This window comes from Amblyomma mixtum, chromosome 6, assembly GCF_055824585.1.
Source record: "Amblyomma mixtum isolate Tamu chromosome 6, ASM5582458v1, whole genome shotgun sequence".
In the NCBI taxonomy this organism is placed as follows: domain Eukaryota; kingdom Metazoa; phylum Arthropoda; class Arachnida; order Ixodida; family Ixodidae; genus Amblyomma; species Amblyomma mixtum.
In genome coordinates this window covers 11,144,560-11,170,163 of record NC_143017.1, presented here as the reverse complement: position 1 = coordinate 11,170,163, position 25,604 = coordinate 11,144,560, and positions in this window count along the sequence as shown.

Below are 25,604 nucleotides of genomic sequence, written 5' to 3'. Positions count from 1 at the left end.
TAGCTTTCCACGCAGTCAGCCACAAAAGATGAGCTTCATAGCTGTCGGCAACAAAGCACGTACTTGAGACGTGATCGGATGTTGAAGTATGGCACAGGAAGGCCTTTAAGAACAGGACCAAAGGTTCAGCCGGCTTCGTTCTGAAGGCCTCGCCGTGCCCACACGAAGGCTCGATGAAGACTGAGTTTAAATAGCTGGTGCTGTCCGTTATCATCGACAAAGTTGAAGTATTAGTCCCAGGAAGCTGCGCCATTCCGTTGCATGCGGTAGCTTTCCACGCAGGCATCCGCTAAAGTTGAGCGTCGTAGCTTTCGGCAACAAAGCATGTAGTTGAGGCGTGATGCGATGTTGAAGCATGGCACAGGAAGGCCTGTACGGACAGGACAGAACGTTAAGATGGCTTTATTCTGAAGGCCTCGCCTTGCCCACTCGAAGTCTCGATGAAGACTGAGCTTAAATAGCGGGTGCTGTCCGTTATCATCGACGAATTTGTTGTCCCAGGAAGCGCATGCGCCAGTCCGTCCTATGCGGTAGCTTTCCACGCAGGCAGCCGCAAAAGGTGAGCGTTGTAGCTGTCGGCAACAAAGCACGTACTTGAGGCGTGATCCGATATTGGAGCATGGCCCAGGAAGGCCTGTAAGAACCGGACAAAACATTCAGCTGTCTTCATTCTGAAGGCCGCGCCTTGCCCACACGAAGGCTCGATGAAGACTTAGCGTAAATAGCGGGTGCTGTCCGTTATCATCGACGAATTTGTAGTCCCAGGAAGCGCATGCGCGAGTCCGTTCCATGCGGTAGCTCTCCATGCAGGCAGCCGCAAAAGATGAGCTTCATAGCTGTCGGCAACAAAGCACGTACTTGAGGCGTGATCCGATGTTGAAGCCTGGCACAGGAAGGCCTGTAAGAACTGGACGAAAGGTTCAGGTGGCTTCATTCTGAAGGCTTCGCCGTGCCCACACGAAGGCTCGATGAAGACTGAGCTTAAAAAGAGGATGCTGTCCGTTATCATCGACGAAATTGTAGTCCCAGGAAGCGCATGCGCCAGTCCGTTCCAAGCGGTAGCTTTCCACGCAGGCAGCCGCAAAAGAGGAGCGTCGTAGCTGTCGGCAACAAAGCACGTACCTGAGGCGTGATCGGATGTTGAAGCCTGGCACAGGAAGACCTGTAAGAACAGGACAAAAGGGTCAGGTCGCTTCATACTGAAGGCCTCGCCGCGCCCACACGAAGTCTCGATGAAGACTGAGCTTAAATAGCGGGTGCTGTCCTTTATCATCGACGAAGTTGCAGTCGCAGGGAGCGCATGCGCCAGTCCGTTCCATGCGGTAGCTTTCCACGCAGGCAGCCGCAAAAGGTGAACGTCGTAGCTGTCGGCAAGAAAGCCGTGCTTGAGGCGTGATCCGATGTTGAAGCATGGCCCAGAAAGGCCTGTAAGAACAGGACAAAAGGGTCAGGTGGCTTCATTCTGAAGGCTTCGCCGTGCCCACACGAAGGCTGGATGAAGGCAGCTTAAAAAGAGGGTGCTGTCCGTTATCATCGACGAAGTTGTAGTCCCAGGAAGCGCATGCGCCAGTCCGTTCCAAGCGGTAGCTTTCCACGCAGGCAGCCGCAAAAGATGAGCTTCATAGCTGTCGGCAACAAAGCACGTACTTGAGGCGTGATCCGATGTTGAAGCCTGGCACAGGAAGGCCTGTAAGAACTGGACGAAAGGTTCAGGTGGCTTCCTTCTGAAGGCTTCGCCGTGCCCACACGAAGGCTCGATGAAGACTGAGCTTAAAAAGAGGATGCTGTCCGTTATCATCGACGAAATTGTAGTCCCAGGAAGCGCATGCGCCAGTCCGTTCCAAGCGGTAGCTTTCCACGCAGGCAGCCGCAAAAGAGGAGCGTCGTAGCTGTCGGCAACAAAGCACGTACCTGAGGCGTGATCGGATGTTGAAGCCTGGCACAGGAAGACCTGTAAGAACAGGACAAAAGGGTCAGGTCGCTTCATACTGAAGGCCTCGCCGCGCCCACACGAAGTCTCGATGAAGACTGAGCTTAAATAGCGGGTGCTGTCCTTTATCATCGACGAAGTTGCAGTCGCAGGAAGCGCATGCACCAGTCCGTTCCATGCGGTAGCTTTCCACGCAGGCAGCCGCAAAAGGTGAACGTCGTAGCTGTCGGCTAGAAAGCCGTGCTTGAGGCGTGATCCGATGTTGAAGCATGGCCCAGAAAGGCCTGTACGAACAGGACAGAACGTTAAGATGACTTTATTCTGAAGGCCTCGCCGTGACCACACGAAGGCTCGATGAAAAGTGAGCTTAAAAAGCGGGTGCTGTCCGTTATCATCGACGAAGTTGTAGTCGCAGGCAGCGCATGCGCCAGTCCGTTCCATGCGGTAGCTTTCCACGCAGGCAGCCGCACAAGGTGAACGTCGTAGCTGTCGGCAGGAAAGCACGTACTTGAGGCGTGATGCGATGTTGAAGCATGGCCCAGGAAGGCCTGTACGAACAGGACAAAACGTTAAGCTCGCTTTATTCTGAAGGCCTCGCCTTGCCCACACGAAGGCTCGATGAAGACTTAGCGTAAATAGCGGGTGCTGTCCGTTATCATCTACGAATTTCTAGTCCCAGGAAGCGCATGCGCCAGTCCGTTCCATGCGGTAGCTCTCCATGCAGGCAGCCGCAAAAGATGAGCTTCATAGCTGTCGGCAACAAAGCATGTACTTGAGGCGTGATCCGATGTTGAAGCCTGGCACAGGAAGGCCTGAGGGCAAAACGTTCAGCTGGCTTCATTCTGAAGGCTTCGCCGTGCCCACATGAAGTCTCGATGAAGACTGAGCTTAAATAGCGGGTGCTGTCCGTTATCATTGACGAATTTGTTGTCCCAGGAAGCGCATGCGCCAGTCCATCCCATGCGGTAGCTTTCCACGCAGGCAGCCGCAAAAGGTGGGCATTGTAGCTGTCGGCAACAAAGCACGTACTTGAGGCGTGATCCGATATTGGAGCATGGCCCAGGAAGGCCTGTAAGAACCGGACAAAACATTCAGCTGTCTTCATTCTGAAGGCCGCGCCTTGCCCACACGAAGGCTCGATGAAGACTTAGCGTAAATAGCGGGTGCTGTCCGTTATCATCGACGAATTTGTAGTCCCAGGAAGCGCACGCGCCAGTCCGTTCCATGCGGTAGCTCTCCACGCAGGCAGCCGCAAAAGGTGAACGTCGTAGCTGTCGGCAAGAAAGCACGTACTTGAGGCGTGATCCGATGTTGAAGCATGGCCCAGGAAGGCCTGTAAGAACAGGACAAAACGTTCAGCTGGCTTCATTCTGAAGGCCTCGTCTTTCCCACACGAAGGCTCGATGAAGACTGAGCTTAAATAGCGGGTGCTGTCCGCTATCATCGACGAATTTGTATTCCCAGGAAGCGTATGCGCCAGTCCGTTCCAAATGGTAGCTTTCCACGCATGCAGCCGCAAAAGTTGAGCGTCGTAGCTGTCGGCAACAAACCATGTACTTGAGGCGTGATGCGATGTTGAAGCATTGCACAGGAAGGCCTGTAAGAACAGGACAAAAGATTCAGCTGGCTTTATTCTGAAGGCCTCGTTGTGACCACACGAAGGCTCGATAAAAATTGAGCTTAAAAAGCGGGTGCTGTCCGTTATCATCGACGAAGTTGTAGTCGCAGGAAGCGCATGCGGCAGTCTGTTCCATGCGGTAGCTTTCCACACAGGCAGCCGCAAAAGGTGAACGTCGTAGCTGTCGGCAACAAAGCACGTACTTGAGGCGTGATCCGATATTGAAGCATGGCCCAGGAAGGCCTGTAAAAACAGGACAAAACGTTCAGCTGGCTTCATTCTGAAGGCCTCGCCTTGCCCACACGAAGGCTCGATGAAGACTGAGCTTAAAAAGCGGGTGCTGTTCCTTATCATCGACGAAGTTGTAGTCCCAGGAAGCGCATGCGCCAGTCCGTTCCAAGCGGTAGCTTTCCACGCACGCAGCCGCAAAAGTTGAGCGTCGTTGCTGTCGGCAACAAACCATGTACTTGAGGCGTGATGCGATGTTGAAGCATTGCACAGGAAGGCCTGTAAGAACAGGACAAACCATTCAGCTGCCTTTATTCTGAAGGCCTCGTTGTGACCACACGAAGGCTCGATGAAGACTTAGCGTAAATAGCGGGTGCTGTCCGTTATCGTAGACGAATTTGTAGTCCCAGGAAGCGCATGCGCCAGTCCGTTCCATGCGGTAGCTCTCCATGCAGGCAGCCACAAAAGATGAGCTTCATAGCTGTCGGCAACAACGCACGTACTTGAGACGTGATCCGATGTTGAAGCCTGGCACAGGAAGGCCTGTAAGAACAGGACGAAAGGTTCAGCTGGCTTAATTCTGAAGGCCTCGCCGTGTCCACACGAAGGCTCGATGAAGACTGAGCTTAGAAAGCGGGTGCTGTCCGTTATCATCGACGAAGTTGTAGTCCCAGGAAGCGCATGCGCCATTCCGTTGCATCCGGTAGCTTTCCACGCAGGCAACCGCAGAGGTTGAGCGTCGTAGGTGTCGGCAACAAAGCAAGTACTTGAGACGTGATCGGATGTTGAAGCATGGCACAGGAAGGCCTGTAAGAACAGGACAAAAGGTTCAGCTGGCTACATTCTGAGGGACTCGCCATGCCCACACAAAGGCTCGATGAAGACTGAGCTTAAATAGCGGGTGCTGTCCCATTATCATCGACGAAGTTGTAGTCCCAGGAAGATCATGCGCCAGTCCGTTCCAAGCGGTAGCTTTCTACGCAGGCAGCCGCAAAAGATGAGCGTCGTAGCTGTCGGCAACAAAGCACGTACTTGTGGCGTGATCCGATGTTGAAGCCTGGCACAGAAAGGCCTGTAAGAACAGGGCAAAAGGTTCCGCTGGCTTCATTCTGAAGGCCTCGCAGTGCCCACACGAAGGCTCGATGAAGACTTAGCGTAAATAGCGGGTCCTGTCCGTTATCATCGAAGAATTTGTAGTCCCAGGAAGCGCATGTGCCAGTCCGTTCCATGCGGTAGCTCTCCATACAGGCAGCCGCAAAAGATGAGCTTCATAGGTGTCGGCAACAAAGCACGTACTTAAGGCGTGATCGGATGTTGAAGCATGGCACAGGAAGGCCTGTAAAAACAGGACAAAACGTTCAGCTGGCTTCATTCTGAAGGCCTCGCGTTGCCCACACGAAGGCTCGATGAAGACTGAGCTTAAATAGCGGGTGCTCTCCGTTATCATCGACGAAGTTGCAGTCCCAGGAAGCGCATGCGCCATTCCGTTCCAAGCGGTAGCTGTCCACGCACGCAGCCGCAAAAGATGAGCGTCGTAGCTGTCGGCAACAAAGCACGTACTTGAGGCGTGATCCGATGTTGAAGCCTGGCACAGGAAGGCCTGTAAGAACAGGACAAAAGGTTCAGCTGGCTTCATTCTGAAGGCCTCGCCGTGCCCACACGAAGGCTAGATGAAGACTGAGATTAAATAGCGGGTGCTGTCCGTTATCATCGACAAAGTTGAAGTATTAGTCCCAGGAAGCCATGCGCCATTCCGTTGCATGCGGTAGCTTTCCACGCAGGACACCGCAAAAGTTGAGCGTCGTAGGTGTCGGCAGCAAAGCAAGTACTTGAGACGTGATCGGATGTTGAAGCATGGCACAGGAAGGCCTGTAAAAACAGGACAAAACGTTCAGCTGGCTTCATTCTGAAGGCCGCGCCTTGCCCACACGAGGGCTCGATGAAGACAGAGCTTAAATAGCGGGTGCTGTCCGTTATCATCGACGAAGTTGTAGTCCCAGGAAGCGCAAGCGCCAGTCCGTTCCAAGCGGTAGCTTTCTACGCAGGCAGCCGCAAATGATGAGCGTCGTAGCTGTCGGCAACAAAGCACGTACTTGAGGCGTGATCCGATATTGGAGCATGGCCCAGGAAGGCCTGTAAGAACAGGACAAAAGGTTCAGCTGGTCACATTGTTAGGGACTGGCCATGCCCACACGAAGGCTCGATGAAGACTGAGCTTAAATAGCGGGTGCTCTCCGTTATCATCGACGAAGCTGTAGTCCCAGGAAGCGCATGCGCCAGTCCGTTCCATGCGGTAGCTTTCCACGCAGGCAGCCGCAAAAGGTGAGCGTCGTTGCTGTCGGCAACAAAGCACGTACTTGAGGCGTGATCCGATGTTGAACCCTGGCACAGGAAGGCCTGTAAGAACAGGACAAAAGGTTCAACTGGCTTCATTCTGAAGGCCTCGCCGTGCCCACACGAAAGCTCGATGAAGACTGAGATTAAATAGCGGGTGCTGTCCGTTATCATCGACAAAGTTGAAGTATTAGTCCCAATAAGCCATGCGCCATTCCGTTGCATGCGGTAGCTTTCCACGCAGGACGCCTCGAAAGTTGAGCGTCGTAGGTGTCGGCAACAAAGCAAGTACTTGAGACGTGATCGGATGTTGAAGCATGGCACATGAAGGCCTGTAAGAAAAGGACAAAAGGTTCAGCTGGCTACATTCTGAAGGACTCGCCATGCCCACACGAAGGCTCGATGAAGACTGAGCTTAAATAGCGGGTGCTCTCCGTTATCATCGACGAATTTCTAGTCCCAGGAAGCGCATGCGCCAGTCCGTTCCATGCGGTAGCTCTCCACGCACGCAGCAGCAAAAGTTGAGCGTCGTAGCTGTCCGCAACAAACCATGTTCTTGAGGCGTGATGCGATGTTGAAGCATTGCACAGGAAGGCCTGTAAGAACAGGAAAAAAGATTCAGCTGGCTTCATTCTGAAAGCCTCGCCGTGACAACACGAAGGGTCGATGAAAACTGAGCTTAAAAAAAGGATGCTGTCCGTTATCATCGACGAAGTTGTAGTCGCAGGGAGCGCATGCGCCAGTCCGTTCCATGCGGTAGCTTTCCACGCAGGCAGCCGCAAAAGGTGAGGGTCGTAGCTGTCGGCAACAAAGCATGTACTTTAGGCGTGATGCGATGTTGAAGCATGGCCCAGGAAGGCCTGTACGAACAGGACAAAACCTTAAGCTGGCTTTATTCTGAAGGCCTCGCCTTGCCCACGCGAAGGCTCGATGAAGACTGAGCTTAAATAGCGGGTGCTGTCCGTTATCATCGACGAATTTGTTGTCCCAGGAAGCGCATGCGCCAGTCCGTCCCATGCGGTAGCTTTCCACGCAGGCAGCCGCAAAAGGTGAGCGTTGTAGCTGTCGGCAACAAAGCACGTACTTGAGGCGTGATCCGATATTGGAGCATGGCCCAGGAAGGCCTGTAAGAACAGGACAAAACATTCATCTGTCTTCATTCTGAAGGCCGCGCCTTGCCCACACGAAGGCTCGATGAAGACTTAGCGTAAATAGCGGGTGCTGTCCGTTATCATCGACGAATTTGTAATCCCAGGAAGCGCATGCGCCAGTCCGTTCCATGCGGTAGCTCTCCATGCAGGCAGCCGCAAAAGATGAGCTTCATAGCTGTCGGCAACAAAGCATGTAATTGAGGCGTGATCCGATGTTGAAGCCTGGCACAGGAAGGCCTGTAAGAACAGGACGAAAGGTTCAGCTGGCCTCAATCCGAAGGCCTCGCCGTGTCCACACGAAGGCTCGATCAAGACTGAGCTTAAAAAGCGGGTGCTGTCCGTTATTATCGACGAAGTTGTAGTCCCAGGAAGCGCGCGCATGCGCCATCCCTTGCATGCGGCAGCTTTCCACGCTGGCAGCCGCAAAAGTTGAGCGTCGTAGGTGTCGGCAACAAAGCAAGTACTTGAAACGTCATAGGATGTTGAAGCATGGCACAGGAAGGCCTGTAAGAACAGGACAAAAGGTTCAGCTGTCTACATTCTGAGGGACTCGCCATGCCCACACGAAGGCTCGATGAAGACTGAGCTTAAATAGCGGGTGCTGTCCGTTATCATCGACGAAGTTGTAGTCCCAGGAAGCGCATGAACCAGTCCGTTCCAAGCGGTAGCTTTCCACGCAGGCAGCCGCAAAAGATGAGCGTCGTAGCTGTCGGCAACAAAGCACGTACTTGAGGCGTGATCCGTTGTTGAAGCCTGGCGCATGAAGGCCTGTAAGAACAGGAGAAAAGGTTCAGCTGGCTACATTCTGAGGGACTCGCCATGCCCACACGAAGGCTCGATGAAGACAGCTTAAATAGCGGGTGCTCTCCGTTATCATAGACGAAGTTGTAGTCCCAGGAAGCGCATGCGCCAGTCCGTTCCATGCGGTAGCTTTCCACGCAGGCAGCCGCAAAAGGTGAGCGTCGTAGCTGTCGGCAACAAAGCACGTACTTGAAGCGTGATGCAGTGTTAAAGCATGGCACAGGAAGGCCTGTAAGAACAGGACAAAAGATTCAGCTGGCTTCATTCTGAAGGCCTCGCCGTGACCACACGAAGGCTCGATGAAAAGTGAGGTTAAAAAGCGGGTGCTGTCCGTTATCATCGACGAAGTTGTAGTCGCAGGGAGCGCATGCGCCAGTCCGCTCCATGCGGTAGCTTTCCACGCAGGCAGCCGCAAAAGTTGAGGGTCGTAGCTGTCGGCAACAAAGCATGTACTTTAGGCGTGATGCGATGTTGAAGCATGCCCCAGGAAGGCCTGTACGAACAGGACAAAACCTTAAGCTGGCTTTATTCTGAAGGCCTCGCCTTGCCCACGCGAAGGCTCGATGAAGACTAAGCTTAAATAGCGGGTGCTGTCCGTTATCATCGACGAATTTGTAGTCCCAGGAAGCGCATGCGCCAGTCCGTCCCATGCGGTAGGTTTCCACGCAGCACAGCCGCAAATGGTGAGCGTCGTAGCTGTCGGCAACAAAGCACGTACTTGAGGCGTGATCCGATGTTGGAGCATGGCCCAAGAAGGCCTGTAAGAACAGGACGAGAGGTTCAGCTGGCTTCATTCTGACGGCCTCGCCGTGCCCACACGAAGGCTCGATGAGGACTGAGCCTAAATAGCGGGTGCTGTCCGTTATCATCGACGAAGTTGTAGTCCCAGGAAGCGCATGCGCCAGTCCGTTCCAAGCGCTAGCTTTCCACGCAGGAAGCCGCAAAAGATGAGCGTCGTAGCTGTCGGCAACAAAGCACGTAACTGAGGCGTTATCGGATATTGAAGCCTGGCACAGTAAGGCCTGTAAGAACAGGACAAAACGTTCACCTGGCTTCATTCTGAAGGCGTCGCCTTACCCACACGAACGCTCGATGAAGACTGAGCTTAAATAGCGGGTGCTGTCCGTTATCATCGACGAAGTTGTAGTCCCAGGAAGCGCACGCGCCAGTCCGTTCCATGCGGTAGCTCTCCACGCAGGCAGCCGCAAAAGGTGAACGTCGTAGCTGTCGGCAAGAAAGCACGTACTTGAGGCGTGATCCGATGTTGAAGCATGGCCCAGGAAGGCCTGTAAGAACAGGACAAAACGTTCAGCTGGCTTCATTCTGAAGGCCTCGTCTTTCCCACACGAAGGCTCGATGAAGACTGAGCTTAAATAGCGGGTGCTGTCCGCTATCATCGACGAATTTGTATTCCCAGGAAGCGTATGCGCCAGTCCGTTCCAAATGGTAGCTTTCCACGCATGCAGCCGCAAAAGTTGAGCGTCGTAGCTGTCGGCAACAAACCATGTACTTGAGGCGTGATGCGATGTTGAAGCATTGCACAGGAAGGCCTGTAAGAACAGGACAAAAGATTCAGCTGGCTTTATTCTGAAGGCCTCGTTGTGACCACACGAAGGCTCGATAAAAATTGAGCTTAAAAAGCGGGTGCTGTCCGTTATCATCGACGAAGTTGTAGTCGCAGGAAGCGCATGCGGCAGTCTGTTCCATGCGGTAGCTTTCCACACAGGCAGCCGCAAAAGGTGAACGTCGTAGCTGTCGGCAACAAAGCACGTACTTGAGGCGTGATCCGATATTGAAGCATGGCCCAGGAAGGCCTGTAAAAACAGGACAAAACGTTCAGCTGGCTTCATTCTGAAGGCCTCGCCTTGCCCACACGAAGGCTCGATGAAGACTGAGCTTAAAAAGCGGGTGCTGTTCCTTATCATCGACGAAGTTGTAGTCCCAGGAAGCGCATGCGCCAGTCCGTTCCAAGCGGTAGCTTTCCACGCACGCAGCCGCAAAAGTTGAGCGTCGTTGCTGTCGGCAACAAACCATGTACTTGAGGCGTGATGCGATGTTGAAGCATTGCACAGGAAGGCCTGTAAGAACAGGACAAACCATTCAGCTGGCTTTATTCTGAAGGCCTCGTTGTGACCACACGAAGGCTCGATGAAGACTTAGCGTAAATAGCGGGTGCTGTCCGTTATCGTAGACGAATTTGTAGTCCCAGGAAGCGCATGCGCCAGTCCGTTCCATGCGGTAGCTCTCCATGCAGGCAGCCACAAAAGATGAGCTTCATAGCTGTCGGCAACAACGCACGTACTTGAGACGTGATCCGATGTTGAAGCCTGGCACAGGAAGGCCTGTAAGAACAGGACGAAAGGTTCAGCTGGCTTAATTCTGAAGGCCTCGCCGTGTCCACACGAAGGCTCGATGAAGACTGAGCTTAGAAAGCGGGTGCTGTCCGTTATCATCGACGAAGTTGTAGTCCCAGGAAGCGCATGCGCCATTCCGTTGCATGCGGTAGCTTTCCACGCAGGCAACCGCAGAGGTTGAGCGTCGTAGGTGTCGGCAACAAAGCAAGTACTTGAGACGTGATCGGATGTTGAAGCATGGCACAGGAAGGCCTGTAAGAACAGGACAAAAGGTTCAGCTGGCTACATTCTGAGGGACTCGCCATGCCCACACAAAGGCTCGATGAAAAGTGAGGTTAAAAAGCGGGTGCTGTCCGTTATCATCGACGAAGTTGTAGTCGCAGGGAGCGCATGCGCCAGTCCGCTCCATGCGGTAGCTTTCCACGCAGGCAGCCGCAAAAGTTGAGGGTCGTAGCTGTCGGCAACAAAGCATGTACTTTAGGCGTGATGCGATGTTGAAGCATGCCCCAGGAAGGCCTGTACGAACAGGACAAAACCTTAAGCTGGCTTTATTCTGAAGGCCTCGCCTTGCCCACGCGAAGGCTCGATGAAGACTAAGCTTAAATAGCGGGTGCTGTCCGTTATCATCGACGAATTTGTAGTCCCAGGAAGCGCATGCGCCAGTCCGTCCCATGCGGTAGGTTTCCACGCAGCACAGCCGCAAATGGTGAGCGTCGTAGCTGTCGGCAACAAAGCACGTACTTGAGGCGTGATCCGATGTTGGAGCATGGCCCAAGAAGGCCTGTAAGAACAGGACGAGAGGTTCAGCTGGCTTCATTCTGACGGCCTCGCCGTGCCCACACGAAGGCTCGATGAGGACTGAGCCTAAATAGCGGGTGCTGTCCGTTATCATCGACGAAGTTGTAGTCCCAGGAAGCGCATGCGCCAGTCCGTTCCAAGCGCTAGCTTTCCACGCAGGAAGCCGCAAAAGATGAGCGTCGTAGCTGTCGGCAACAAAGCACGTAACTGAGGCGTTATCGGATATTGAAGCCTGGCACAGTAAGGCCTGTAAGAACAGGACAAAACGTTCACCTGGCTTCATTCTGAAGGCGTCGCCTTACCCACACGAACGCTCGATGAAGACTGAGCTTAAATAGCGGGTGCTGTCCGTTATCATCGACGAAGTTGTAGTCCCAGGAAGCGCACGCGCCAGTCCGTTCCATGCGGTAGCTCTCCACGCAGGCAGCCGCAAAAGGTGAACGTCGTAGCTGTCGGCAAGAAAGCACGTACTTGAGGCGTGATCCGATGTTGAAGCATGGCCCAGGAAGGCCTGTAAGAACAGGACAAAACGTTCAGCTGGCTTCATTCTGAAGGCCTCGTCTTTCCCACACGAAGGCTCGATGAAGACTGAGCTTAAATAGCGGGTGCTGTCCGCTATCATCGACGAATTTGTATTCCCAGGAAGCGTATGCGCCAGTCCGTTCCAAATGGTAGCTTTCCACGCATGCAGCCGCAAAAGTTGAGCGTCGTAGCTGTCGGCAACAAACCATGTACTTGAGGCGTGATGCGATGTTGAAGCATTGCACAGGAAGGCCTGTAAGAACAGGACAAAAGATTCAGCTGGCTTTATTCTGAAGGCCTCGTTGTGACCACACGAAGGCTCGATAAAAATTGAGCTTAAAAAGCGGGTGCTGTCCGTTATCATCGACGAAGTTGTAGTCGCAGGAAGCGCATGCGGCAGTCTGTTCCATGCGGTAGCTTTCCACACAGGCAGCCGCAAAAGGTGAACGTCGTAGCTGTCGGCAACAAAGCACGTACTTGAGGCGTGATCCGATATTGAAGCATGGCCCAGGAAGGCCTGTAAAAACAGGACAAAACGTTCAGCTGGCTTCATTCTGAAGGCCTCGCCTTGCCCACACGAAGGCTCGATGAAGACTGAGCTTAAAAAGCGGGTGCTGTTCCTTATCATCGACGAAGTTGTAGTCCCAGGAAGCGCATGCGCCAGTCCGTTCCAAGCGGTAGCTTTCCACGCACGCAGCCGCAAAAGTTGAGCGTCGTTGCTGTCGGCAACAAACCATGTACTTGAGGCGTGATGCGATGTTGAAGCATTGCACAGGAAGGCCTGTAAGAACAGGACAAACCATTCAGCTGGCTTTATTCTGAAGGCCTCGTTGTGACCACACGAAGGCTCGATGAAGACTTAGCGTAAATAGCGGGTGCTGTCCGTTATCGTAGACGAATTTGTAGTCCCAGGAAGCGCATGCGCCAGTCCGTTCCATGCGGTAGCTCTCCATGCAGGCAGCCACAAAAGATGAGCTTCATAGCTGTCGGCAACAACGCACGTACTTGAGACGTGATCCGATGTTGAAGCCTGGCACAGGAAGGCCTGTAAGAACAGGACGAAAGGTTCAGCTGGCTTAATTCTGAAGGCCTCGCCGTGTCCACACGAAGGCTCGATGAAGACTGAGCTTAGAAAGCGGGTGCTGTCCGTTATCATCGACGAAGTTGTAGTCCCAGGAAGCGCATGCGCCATTCCGTTGCATGCGGTAGCTTTCCACGCAGGCAACCGCAGAGGTTGAGCGTCGTAGGTGTCGGCAACAAAGCAAGTACTTGAGACGTGATCGGATGTTGAAGCATGGCACAGGAAGGCCTGTAAGAACAGGACAAAAGGTTCAGCTGGCTACATTCTGAGGGACTCGCCATGCCCACACAAAGGCTCGATGAAGACTGAGCTTAAATAGCGGGTGCTGTCCCATTATCATCGACGAAGTTGTAGTCCCAGGAAGATCATGCGCCAGTCCGTTCCAAGCGGTAGCTTTCTACGCAGGCAGCCGCAAAAGATGAGCGTCGTAGCTGTCGGCAACAAAGCACGTACTTGTGGCGTGATCCGATGTTGAAGCCTGGCACAGAAAGGCCTGTAAGAACAGGGCAAAAGGTTCCGCTGGCTTCATTCTGAAGGCCTCGCAGTGCCCACACGAAGGCTCGATGAAGACTTAGCGTAAATAGCGGGTCCTGTCCGTTATCATCGAAGAATTTGTAGTCCCAGGAAGCGCATGTGCCAGTCCGTTCCATGCGGTAGCTCTCCATACAGGCAGCCGCAAAAGATGAGCTTCATAGGTGTCGGCAACAAAGCACGTACTTAAGGCGTGATCGGATGTTGAAGCATGGCACAGGAAGGCCTGTAAAAACAGGACAAAACGTTCAGCTGGCTTCATTCTGAAGGCCTCGCGTTGCCCACACGAAGGCTCGATGAAGACTGAGCTTAAATAGCGGGTGCTCTCCGTTATCATCGACGAAGTTGCAGTCCCAGGAAGCGCATGCGCCATTCCGTTCCAAGCGGTAGCTGTCCACGCACGCAGCCGCAAAAGATGAGCGTCGTAGCTGTCGGCAACAAAGCACGTACTTGAGGCGTGATCCGATGTTGAAGCCTGGCACAAGAAGGCCTGTAAGAACAGGACAAAAGGTTCAGCTGGCTTCATTCTGAAGGCCTCGCCGTGCCCACACGAAGGCTAGATGAAGACTGAGATTAAATAGCGGGTGCTGTCCGTTATCATCGACAAAGTTGAAGTATTAGTCCCAGGAAGCCATGCGCCATTCCGTTGCATGCGGTAGCTTTCCACGCAGGACACCGCAAAAGTTGAGCGTCGTAGGTGTCGGCAGCAAAGCAAGTACTTGAGACGTGATCGGATGTTGAAGCATGGCACAGGAAGGCCTGTAAAAACAGGACAAAACGTTCAGCTGGCTTCATTCTGAAGGCCGCGCCTTGCCCACACGGGGGCTCGATGAAGACAGAGCTTAAATAGCGGGTGCTGTCCGTTATCATCGACGAAGTTGTAGTCCCAGGAAGCGCAAGCGCCAGTCCGTTCCAAGCGGTAGCTTTCTACGCAGGCAGCCGCAAATGATGAGCGTCGTAGCTGTCGGCAACAAAGCACGTACTTGAGGCGTGATCCGATATTGGAGCATGGCCCAGGAAGGCCTGTAAGAACAGGACAAAAGGTTCAGCTGGTCACATTGTTAGGGACTGGCCATGCCCACACGAAGGCTCGATGAAGACTGAGCTTAAATAGCGGGTGCTCTCCGTTATCATCGACGAAGCTGTAGTCCCAGGAAGCGCATGCGCCAGTCCGTTCCATGCGGTAGCTTTCCACGCAGGCAGCCGCAAAAGGTGAGCGTCGTTGCTGTCGGCAACAAAGCACGTACTTGAGGCGTGATCCGATGTTGAAGCCTGGCACAGGAAGGCCTGTAAGAACAGGACAAAAGGTTCAACTGGCTTCATTCTGAAGGCCTCGCCGTGCCCACACGAAAGCTCGATGAAGACTGAGATTAAATAGCGGGTGCTGTCCGTTATCATCGACAAAGTTGAAGTATTAGTCCCAATAAGCCATGCGCCATTCCGTTGCATGCGGTAGCTTTCCACGCAGGACGCCTCGAAAGTTGAGCGTCGTAGGTGTCGGCAACAAAGCAAGTACTTGAGACGTGATCGGATGTTGAAGCATGGCACATAAAGGCCTGTAAGAAAAGGACAAAAGGTTCAGCTGGCTACATTCTGAAGGACTCGCCATGCCCACACGAAGGCTCGATGAAGACTGAGCTTAAATAGCGGGTGCTCTCCGTTATCATCGACGAATTTCTAGTCCCAGGAAGCGCATGCGCCAGTCCGTTCCATGCGGTAGCTCTCCACGCACGCAGCAGCAAAAGTTGAGCGTCGTAGCTGTCCGCAACAAACCATGTTCTTGAGGCGTGATGCGATGTTGAAGCATTGCACAGGAAGGCCTGTAAGAACAGGAAAAAAGATTCAGCTGGCTTCATTCTGAAAGCCTCGCCGTGACAACACGAAGGGTCGATGAAAACTGAGCTTAAAAAAAGGATGCTGTCCGTTATCATCGACGAAGTTGTAGTCGCAGGGAGCGCATGCGCCAGTCCGTTCCATGCGGTAGCTTTCCACGCAGGCAGCCGCAAAAGGTGAGGGTCGTAGCTGTCGGCAACAAAGCATGTACTTTAGGCGTGATGCGATGTTGAAGCATGGCCCAGGAAGGCCTGTACGAACAGGACAAAACCTTAAGCTGGCTTTATTCTGAAGGCCTCGCCTTGCCCACGCGAAGGCTCGATGAAGACTGAGCTTAAATAGCGGGTGCTGTCCGTTATCATCGACGAATTTGTTGTCCCAGGAAGCGCATGCGCCAGTCCGTCCCATGCGGTAGCTTTCCACGCAGGCAGCCGCAAAAGGTGAGCGTTGTAGCTGTCGGCAACAAAGCACGTACTTGAGGCGTGATCCGATATTGGAGCATGGCCCAGGAAGGCCTGTAAGAACAGGACAAAACATTCATCTGTCTTCATTCTGAAGGCCGCGCCTTGCCCACACGAAGGCTCGATGAAGACTTAGCGTAAATAGCGGGTGCTGTCCGTTATCATCGACGAATTTGTAATCCCAGGAAGCGCATGCGCCAGTCCGTTCCATGCGGTAGCTCTCCATGCAGGCAGCCGCAAAAGATGAGCTTCATAGCTGTCGGCAACAAAGCATGTAATTGAGGCGTGATCCGATGTTGAAGCCTGGCACAGGAAGGCCTGTAAGAACAGGACGAAAGGTTCAGCTGGCCTCAATCCGAAGGCCTCGCCGTGTCCACACGAAGGCTCGATCAAGACTGAGCTTAAAAAGCGGGTGCTGTCCGTTATTATCGACGAAGTTGTAGTCCCAGGAAGCGCGCGCATGCGCCATCCCTTGCATGCGGCAGCTTTCCACGCTGGCAGCCGCAAAAGTTGAGCGTCGTAGGTGTCGGCAACAAAGCAAGTACTTGAAACGTCATAGGATGTTGAAGCATGGCACAGGAAGGCCTGTAAGAACAGGACAAAAGGTTCAGCTGTCTACATTCTGAGGGACTCGCCATGCCCACACGAAGGCTCGATGAAGACTGAGCTTAAATAGCGGGTGCTGTCCGTTATCATCGACGAAGTTGTAGTCCCAGGAAGCGCATGAACCAGTCCGTTCCAAGCGGTAGCTTTCCACGCAGGCAGCCGCAAAAGATGAGCGTCGTAGCTGTCGGCAACAAAGCACGTACTTGAGGCGTGATCCGTTGTTGAAGCCTGGCGCATGAAGGCCTGTAAGAACAGGAGAAAAGGTTCAGCTGGCTACATTCTGAGGGACTCGCCATGCCCACACGAAGGCTCGATGAAGACAGCTTAAATAGCGGGTGCTCTCCGTTATCATAGACGAAGTTGTAGTCCCAGGAAGCGCATGCGCCAGTCCGTTCCATGCGGTAGCTTTCCACGCAGGCAGCCGCAAAAGGTGAGCGTCGTAGCTGTCGGCAACAAAGCACGTACTTGAAGCGTGATGCAGTGTTAAAGCATGGCACAGGAAGGCCTGTAAGAACAGGACAAAAGATTCAGCTGGCTTCATTCTGAAGGCCTCGCCGTGACCACACGAAGGCTCGATGAAAAGTGAGGTTAAAAAGCGGGTGCTGTCCGTTATCATCGACGAAGTTGTAGTCGCAGGGAGCGCATGCGCCAGTCCGCTCCATGCGGTAGCTTTCCACGCAGGCAGCCGCAAAAGTTGAGGGTCGTAGCTGTCGGCAACAAAGCATGTACTTTAGGCGTGATGCGATGTTGAAGCATGCCCCAGGAAGGCCTGTACGAACAGGACAAAACCTTAAGCTGGCTTTATTCTGAAGGCCTCGCCTTGCCCACGCGAAGGCTCGATGAAGACTAAGCTTAAATAGCGGGTGCTGTCCGTTATCATCGACGAATTTGTAGTCCCAGGAAGCGCATGCGCCAGTCCGTCCCATGCGGTAGGTTTCCACGCAGCACAGCCGCAAATGGTGAGCGTCGTAGCTGTCGGCAACAAAGCACGTACTTGAGGCGTGATCCGATGTTGGAGCATGGCCCAAGAAGGCCTGTAAGAACAGGACGAGAGGTTCAGCTGGCTTCATTCTGACGGCCTCGCCGTGCCCACACGAAGGCTCGATGAGGACTGAGCCTAAATAGCGGGTGCTGTCCGTTATCATCGACGAAGTTGTAGTCCCAGGAAGCGCATGCGCCAGTCCGTTCCAAGCGCTAGCTTTCCACGCAGGAAGCCGCAAAAGATGAGCGTCGTAGCTGTCGGCAACAAAGCACGTAACTGAGGCGTTATCGGATATTGAAGCCTGGCACAGTAAGGCCTGTAAGAACAGGACAAAACGTTCACCTGGCTTCATTCTGAAGGCGTCGCCTTACCCACACGAACGCTCGATGAAGACTGAGCTTAAATAGCGGGTGCTGTCCGTTATCATCGACGAAGTTGTAGTCCCAGGAAGCGCATGCGCCAGTCCGTTCCAAGCGGTAGCTTTCCACGCACGCAGCCGCAAAATATGAGCGTCGTAGCTGTCGGCAACAAACCATGTACTTGAGGCGTGAGGCGATGTTAAAGCATTTCACAGGTAGGCCTGTAAGAACAGGACAAAAGATTCAGCTGGCTTCATTCTGAAGGCCTCGCCGTGACCACACGAATTCTCTAGGAAAACTGAGCTTAAAAAGCGGGTGCTGTCCGTTATCATCGACGAAGTTGTAGTCGAAGGGAGCGCATGCGCCAGTCCGTTCCATGCGGTAGCTTTCCACGCAGGCAGCCGCAAAAGGTGAACGTCGTAGCTGTCGGCAAGAAAGCACGTACTTGAGGTGTGATACGATGTTGAAGCATGGCCCAGGAAGGCCTGTACGAACAGGACAAAACGTTAAGCTGGCTTTATTCTGAAGGCCTCGCCTTGCCCACACGAAGGCTCGATGAAGACTGAGCTTAAATAGCGGGTGCTGTCCGATATCATCGACGAATTTGTAGTCCCAGGAAGCGCATGCGCCAGTGCGTGCCATGCGGTAGCTTTCCACGCAAGCAGCCGCAAAAGGTGAGCGTCGTAGCTGTCGGCAACAAAGGACGTACTTGAGGCGTGATCCGATGTTGGAGCATGGCCCAGGAAGGCCTGTAAGAACAGGACGAAAGGTTCAGCTGGCTTTATTCTGAAGGCCTCGCCTTGTCCACACGAAGGCTCGATGAAGACTGAGTTTAAAAAGCGGGTGCTGTCCGTTATCATCGACGAAGTTGTAGTCCCAGGAAGCGCATGCGCCATTCCGTTGCATGCGGTAGCTTTCCACGCAGGCAGCCGCAGAAGTTGAGCGTCGTAGGTGTCGGCTACAAAGCATGTACTTGAGACGTGATCGGATGTTGAAGCATGGCACAGAAAGGCCTGTAAGAACAGGAGAAAAGGTTCAGCTGGCTACATTCTGAGGGACTCGCCATGCCCACACGAAGGCTCGATGAAGACTGAGCTTAAATAGCGGGTGCTGTCCGTTATCATCGACGAAGTTGTAGTCCCAGGAAGCGCGTGCGCCAGTCCGTTCCAAGCGGTAGCTTTCTACGCAGGCAGCCGCAAATGATGAGCGTCGTAGCTGTCGGCAACAAAGCACGTACTTGAGGCGTGATCCGATATTGGAGCATGGCCCAGGAAGGCCTGTAAGAAGAGGACAAAACGTTCAGCTGGCTTCTTCTGAAGACCGCGCCTTGCCCACACGAAGGCTCGATGAAGACTGAGCTTAAATAGCGGGTGCTGTCCGTTATCATCGACGAAGTTGTACTCCCAGGAAGCGCATGCGCCAGTCCGTTCCAAGCTTTAGCTTTCTACGCAGGCAGCCGCAAATGATGAGCGTCGTAGCTGTCGGCACGAAAGCACGTACTTGAGGCGTGATCCGATGTTGAAGCATGGCCCAGGAAGGCCTGTAAGAACAGGACAAAACGTTCAGCTGGCTTCATTCTGAAGGCCTCGTCTTTCCCACACGAAGGCTCGATGAAGACTGAGCTTAAATAGCGGGTGCTGTCCGCTATCATCGACGAATTTGTATTCCCAGGAAGCGTATGCGCCAGTCCGTTCCAAATGGTAGCTTTCCACGCATGCAGCCGCAAAAGTTGAGCGTCGTAGCTGTCGGCAACAAACCATGTACTTGAGGCGTGATGCGATGTTGAAGCATTGCACAGGAAGGCCTGTAAGAACAGGACAAAAGATTCAGCTGGCTTTATTCTGAAGGCCTCGTTGTGACCACACGAAGGCTCGATAAAAATTGAGCTTAAAAAGCGGGTGCTGTCCGTTATCATCGACGAAGTTGTAGTCGCAGGAAGCGCATGCGGCAGTCTGTTCCATGCGGTAGCTTTCCACACAGGCAGCCGCAAAAGGTGAACGTCGTAGCTGTCGGCAACAAAGCACGTACTTGAGGCGTGATCCGATATTGAAGCATGGCCCAGGAAGGCCTGTAAAAACAGGACAAAACGTTCAGCTGGCTTCATTCTGAAGGCCTCGCCTTGCCCACACGAAGGCTCGATGAAGACTGAGCTTAAAAAGCGGGTGCTGTTCCTTATCATCGACGAAGTTGTAGTCCCAGGAAGCGCATGCGCCAGTCCGTTCCAAGCGGTAGCTTTCCACGCACGCAGCCGCAAAAGTTGAGCGTCGTTGCTGTCGGCAACAAACCATGTACTTGAGGCGTGATGCGATGTTGAAGCATTGCACAGGAAGGCCTGTAAGAACAGGACAAACCATTCAGCTGGCTTTATTCTGAAGGCCTCGTTGTGACCACACGAAGGCTCGATGAAGACTTAGCGTAAATAGCGGGTGCTGTCCGTTATCGTAGACGAATTTGTAGTCCCAGGAAGCGCATGCGCCAGTCCGTTCCATGCGGTAGCTCTCCATGCAGGCAGCCACAAAAGATGAGCTTCATAGCTGTCGGCAACAACGCACGTACTTGAGACGTGATCCGATGTTGAAGCCTGGCACAGGAAGGCCTGTAAGAACAGGACGAAAGGTTCAGCTGGCTTAATTCTGAAGGCCTCGCCGTGTCCACACGAAGGCTCGATGAAGACTGAGCTTAGAAAGCGGGTGCTGTCCGTTATCATCGACGAAGTTGTAGTCCCAGGAAGCGCATGCGCCATTCCGTTGCATGCGGTAGCTTTCCACGCAGGCAACCGCAGAGGTTGAGCGTCGTAGGTGTCGGCAACAAAGCAAGTACTTGAGACGTGATCGGATGTTGAAGCATGGCACAGGAAGGCCTGTAAGAACAGGACAAAAGGTTCAGCTGGCTACATTCTGAGGGACTCGCCATGCCCACACAAAGGCTCGATGAAGACTGAGCTTAAATAGCGGGTGCTGTCCCATTATCATCGACGAAGTTGTAGTCCCAGGAAGATCATGCGCCAGTCCGTTCCAAGCGGTAGCTTTCTACGCAGGCAGCCGCAAAAGATGAGCGTCGTAGCTGTCGGCAACAAAGCACGTACTTGTGGCGTGATCCGATGTTGAAGCCTGGCACAGAAAGGCCTGTAAGAACAGGGCAAAAGGTTCCGCTGGCTTCATTCTGAAGGCCTCGCAGTGCCCACACGAAGGCTCGATGAAGACTTAGCGTAAATAGCGGGTCCTGTCCGTTATCATCGAAGAATTTGTAGTCCCAGGAAGCGCATGTGCCAGTCCGTTCCATGCGGTAGCTCTCCATACAGGCAGCCGCAAAAGATGAGCTTCATAGGTGTCGGCAACAAAGCACGTACTTAAGGCGTGATCGGATGTTGAAGCATGGCACAGGAAGGCCTGTAAAAACAGGACAAAACGTTCAGCTGGCTTCATTCTGAAGGCCTCGCGTTGCCCACACGAAGGCTCGATGAAGACTGAGCTTAAATAGCGGGTGCTCTCCGTTATCATCGACGAAGTTGCAGTCCCAGGAAGCGCATGCGCCATTCCGTTCCAAGCGGTAGCTGTCCACGCACGCAGCCGCAAAAGATGAGCGTCGTAGCTGTCGGCAACAAAGCACGTACTTGAGGCGTGATCCGATGTTGAAGCCTGGCACAGGAAGGCCTGTAAGAACAGGACAAAAGGTTCAGCTGGCTTCATTCTGAAGGCCTCGCCGTGCCCACACGAAGGCTAGATGAAGACAGAGATTAAATAGCGGGTGCTGTCCGTTATCATCGACAAAGTTGAAGTATTAGTCCCAGGAAGCCATGCGCCATTCCGTTGCATGCGGTAGCTTTCCACGCAGGACACCGCAAAAGTTGAGCGTCGTAGGTGTCGGCAGCAAAGCAAGTACTTGAGACGTGATCGGATGTTGAAGCATGGCACAGGAAGGCCTGTAAAAACAGGACAAAACGTTCAGCTGGCTTCATTCTGAAGGCCGCGCCTTGCCCACACGAGGGCTCGATGAAGACAGAGCTTAAATAGCGGGTGCTGTCCGTTATCATCGACGAAGTTGTAGTCCCAGGAAGCGCAAGCGCCAGTCCGTTCCAAGCGGTAGCTTTCTACGCAGGCAGCCGCAAATGATGAGCGTCGTAGCTGTCGGCAACAAAGCACGTACTTGAGGCGTGATCCGATATTGGAGCATGGCCCAGGAAGGCCTGTAAGAACAGGACAAAAGGTTCAGCTGGTCACATTGTTAGGGACTGGCCATGCCCACACGAAGGCTCGATGAAGACTGAGCTTAAATAGCGGGTGCTCTCCGTTATCATCGACGAAGCTGTAGTATTAGTCCCAATAAGCCATGCGCCATTCCGTTGCATGCGGTAGCTTTCCACGCAGGACGCCTCGAAAGTTGAGCGTCGTAGGTGTCGGCAACAAAGCAAGTACTTGAGACGTGATCGGATGTTGAAGCATGGCACATGAAGGCCTGTAAGAAAAGGACAAAAGGTTCAGCTGGCTACATTCTGAAGGACTCGCCATGCCCACACGAAGGCTCGATGAAGACTGAGCTTAAATAGCGGGTGCTCTCCGTTATCATCGACGAATTTCTAGTCCCAGGAAGCGCATGCGCCAGTCCGTTCCATGCGGTAGCTCTCCACGCACGCAGCAGCAAAAGTTGAGCGTCGTAGCTGTCCGCAACAAACCATGTTCTTGAGGCGTGATGCGATGTTGAAGCATTGCACAGGAAGGCCTGTAAGAACAGGAAAAAAGATTCAGCGGGCTTCATTCTGAAAGCCTCGCCGTGACAACACGAAGGGTCGATGAAAACTGAGCTTAAAAAAAGGATGCTGTCCGTTATCATCGACGAAGTTGTAGTCGCAGGGAGCGCATGCGCCAGTCCGTTCCATGCGGTAGCTTTCCACGCAGGCAGCCGCAAAAGGTGAGGGTCGTAGCTGTCGGCAACAAAGCATGTACTTTAGGCGTGATGCGATGTTGAAGCATGGCCCAGGAAGGCCTGTACGAACAGGACAAAACCTTAAGCTGGCTTTATTCTGAAGGCCTCGCCTTGCCCACGCGAAGGCTCGATGAAGACTGAGCTTAAATAGCGGGTGCTGTCCGTTATCATCGACGAATTTGTTGTCCCAGGAAGCGCATGCGCCAGTCCGTCCCATGCGGTAGCTTTCCACGCAGGCAGCCGCAAAAGGTGAGCGTTGTAGCTGTCGGCAACAAAGCACGTACTTGAGGCGTGATCCGATATTGGAGCATGGCCCAGGAAGGCCTGTAAGAACAGGACAAAACATTCATCTGTCTTCATTCTGAAGGCCGCGCCTTGCCCACACGAAGGCTCGATGAAGACTTAGCGTAAATAGCGGGTGCTGTCCGTTATCATCGACGAATTTGTAATCCCAGGAAGCGCATGCGCCAGTCCGTTCCATGCGGTAGCTCTCCATGCAGGCAGCCGCAAAAGATGAGCTTCATAGCTGTCGGCAACAAAGCATGTAATTGAGGCGTGATCCGATGTTGAAGCCTGGCACAGGAAGGCCTGTAAGAACAGGACGAAAGGTTCAGCTGGCCTCAATCCGAAGGCCTCGCCGTGTCCACACGAAGGCTCGATCAAGACTGAGCTTAAAAAGCGGGTGCTGTCCGTTATTATCGACGAAGTTGTAGTCCCAGGAAGCGCGCGCATGCGCCATCCCTTGCATGCGGCAGCTTTCCACGCTGGCAGCCGCAAAAGTTGAGCGTCGTAGGTGTCGGCAACAAAGCAAGTACTTGAAACGTCATAGGATGTTGAAGCATGGCACAGGAAGGCCTGTAAGAACAGGACAAAAGGTTCAGCTGTCTACATTCTGAGGGACTCGCCATGCCCACACGAAGGCTCGATGAAGACTGAGCTTAAATAGCGGGTGCTGTCCGTTATCATCGACGAAGTTGTAGTCCCAGGAAGCGCATGAACCAGTCCGTTCCAAGCGGTAGCTTTCCACGCAGGCAGCCGCAAAAGATGAGCGTCGTAGCTGTCGGCAACAAAGCACGTACTTGAGGCGTGATCCGTTGTTGAAGCCTGGCGCATGAAGGCCTGTAAGAACAGGAGAAAAGGTTCAGCTGGCTACATTCTGAGGGACTCGCCATGCCCACACGAAGGCTCGATGAAGACAGCTTAAATAGCGGGTGCTCTCCGTTATCATAGACGAAGTTGTAGTCCCAGGAAGCGCATGCGCCAGTCCGTTCCATGCGGTAGCTTTCCACGCAGGCAGCCGCAAAAGGTGAGCGTCGTAGCTGTCGGCAACAAAGCACGTACTTGAAGCGTGATGCAGTGTTAAAGCATGGCACAGGAAGGCCTGTAAGAACAGGACAAAAGATTCAGCTGGCTTCATTCTGAAGGCCTCGCCGTGACCACACGAAGGCTCGATGAAAAGTGAGGTTAAAAAGCGGGTGCTGTCCGTTATCATCGACGAAGTTGTAGTCGCAGGGAGCGCATGCGCCAGTCCGCTCCATGCGGTAGCTTTCCACGCAGGCAGCCGCAAAAGTTGAGGGTCGTAGCTGTCGGCAACAAAGCATGTACTTTAGGCGTGATGCGATGTTGAAGCATGCCCCAGGAAGGCCTGTACGAACAGGACAAAACCTTAAGCTGGCTTTATTCTGAAGGCCTCGCCTTGCCCACGCGAAGGCTCGATGAAGACTAAGCTTAAATAGCGGGTGCTGTCCGTTATCATCGACGAATTTGTAGTCCCAGGAAGCGCATGCGCCAGTCCGTCCCATGCGGTAGGTTTCCACGCAGCACAGCCGCAAATGGTGAGCGTCGTAGCTGTCGGCAACAAAGCACGTACTTGAGGCGTGATCCGATGTTGGAGCATGGCCCAAGAAGGCCTGTAAGAACAGGACGAGAGGTTCAGCTGGCTTCATTCTGACGGCCTCGCCGTGCCCACACGAAGGCTCGATGAGGACTGAGCCTAAATAGCGGGTGCTGTCCGTTATCATCGACGAAGTTGTAGTCCCAGGAAGCGCATGCGCCAGTCCGTTCCAAGCGCTAGCTTTCCACGCAGGAAGCCGCAAAAGATGAGCGTCGTAGCTGTCGGCAACAAAGCACGTAACTGAGGCGTTATCGGATATTGAAGCCTGGCACAGTAAGGCCTGTAAGAACAGGACAAAACGTTCACCTGGCTTCATTCTGAAGGCGTCGCCTTACCCACACGAACGCTCGATGAAGACTGAGCTTAAATAGCGGGTGCTGTCCGTTATCATCGACGAAGTTGTAGTCCCAGGAAGCGCATGCGCCAGTCCGTTCCAAGCGGTAGCTTTCCACGCACGCAGATGCAAAATATGAGCGTCGTAGCTGTCGGCAACAAACCATGTACTTGAGGCGTGAGGCGATGTTAAAGCATTTCACAGGTAGGCCTGTAAGAACAGGACAAAAGATTCAGCTGGCTTCATTCTGAAGGCCTCGCCGTGACCACACGAATTCTCTAGGAAAACTGAGCTTAAAAAGCGGGTGCTGTCCGTTATCATCGACGAAGTTGTAGTCGAAGGGAGCGCATGCGCCAGTCCGTTCCATGCGGTAGCTTTCCACGCAGGCAGCCGCAAAAGGTGAACGTCGTAGCTGTCGGCAAGAAAGCACGTACTTGAGGTGTGATACGATGTTGAAGCATGGCCCAGGAAGGCCTGTACGAACAGGACAAAACGTTAAGCTGGCTTTATTCTGAAGGCCTCGCCTTGCCCACACGAAGGCTCGATGAAGACTGAGCTTAAATAGCGGGTGCTGTCCGATATCATCGACGAATTTGTAGTCCCAGGAAGCGCATGCGCCAGTGCGTGCCATGCGGTAGCTTTCCACGCAAGCAGCCGCAAAAGGTGAGCGTCGTAGCTGTCGGCAACAAAGGACGTACTTGAGGCGTGATCCGATGTTGGAGCATGGCCCAGGAAGGCCTGTAAGAACAGGACGAAAGGTTCAGCTGGCTTTATTCTGAAGGCCTCGCCGTGTCCACACGAAGGCTCGATGAAGACTGAGTTTAAAAAGCGGGTGCTGTCCGTTATCATCGACGAAGTTGTAGT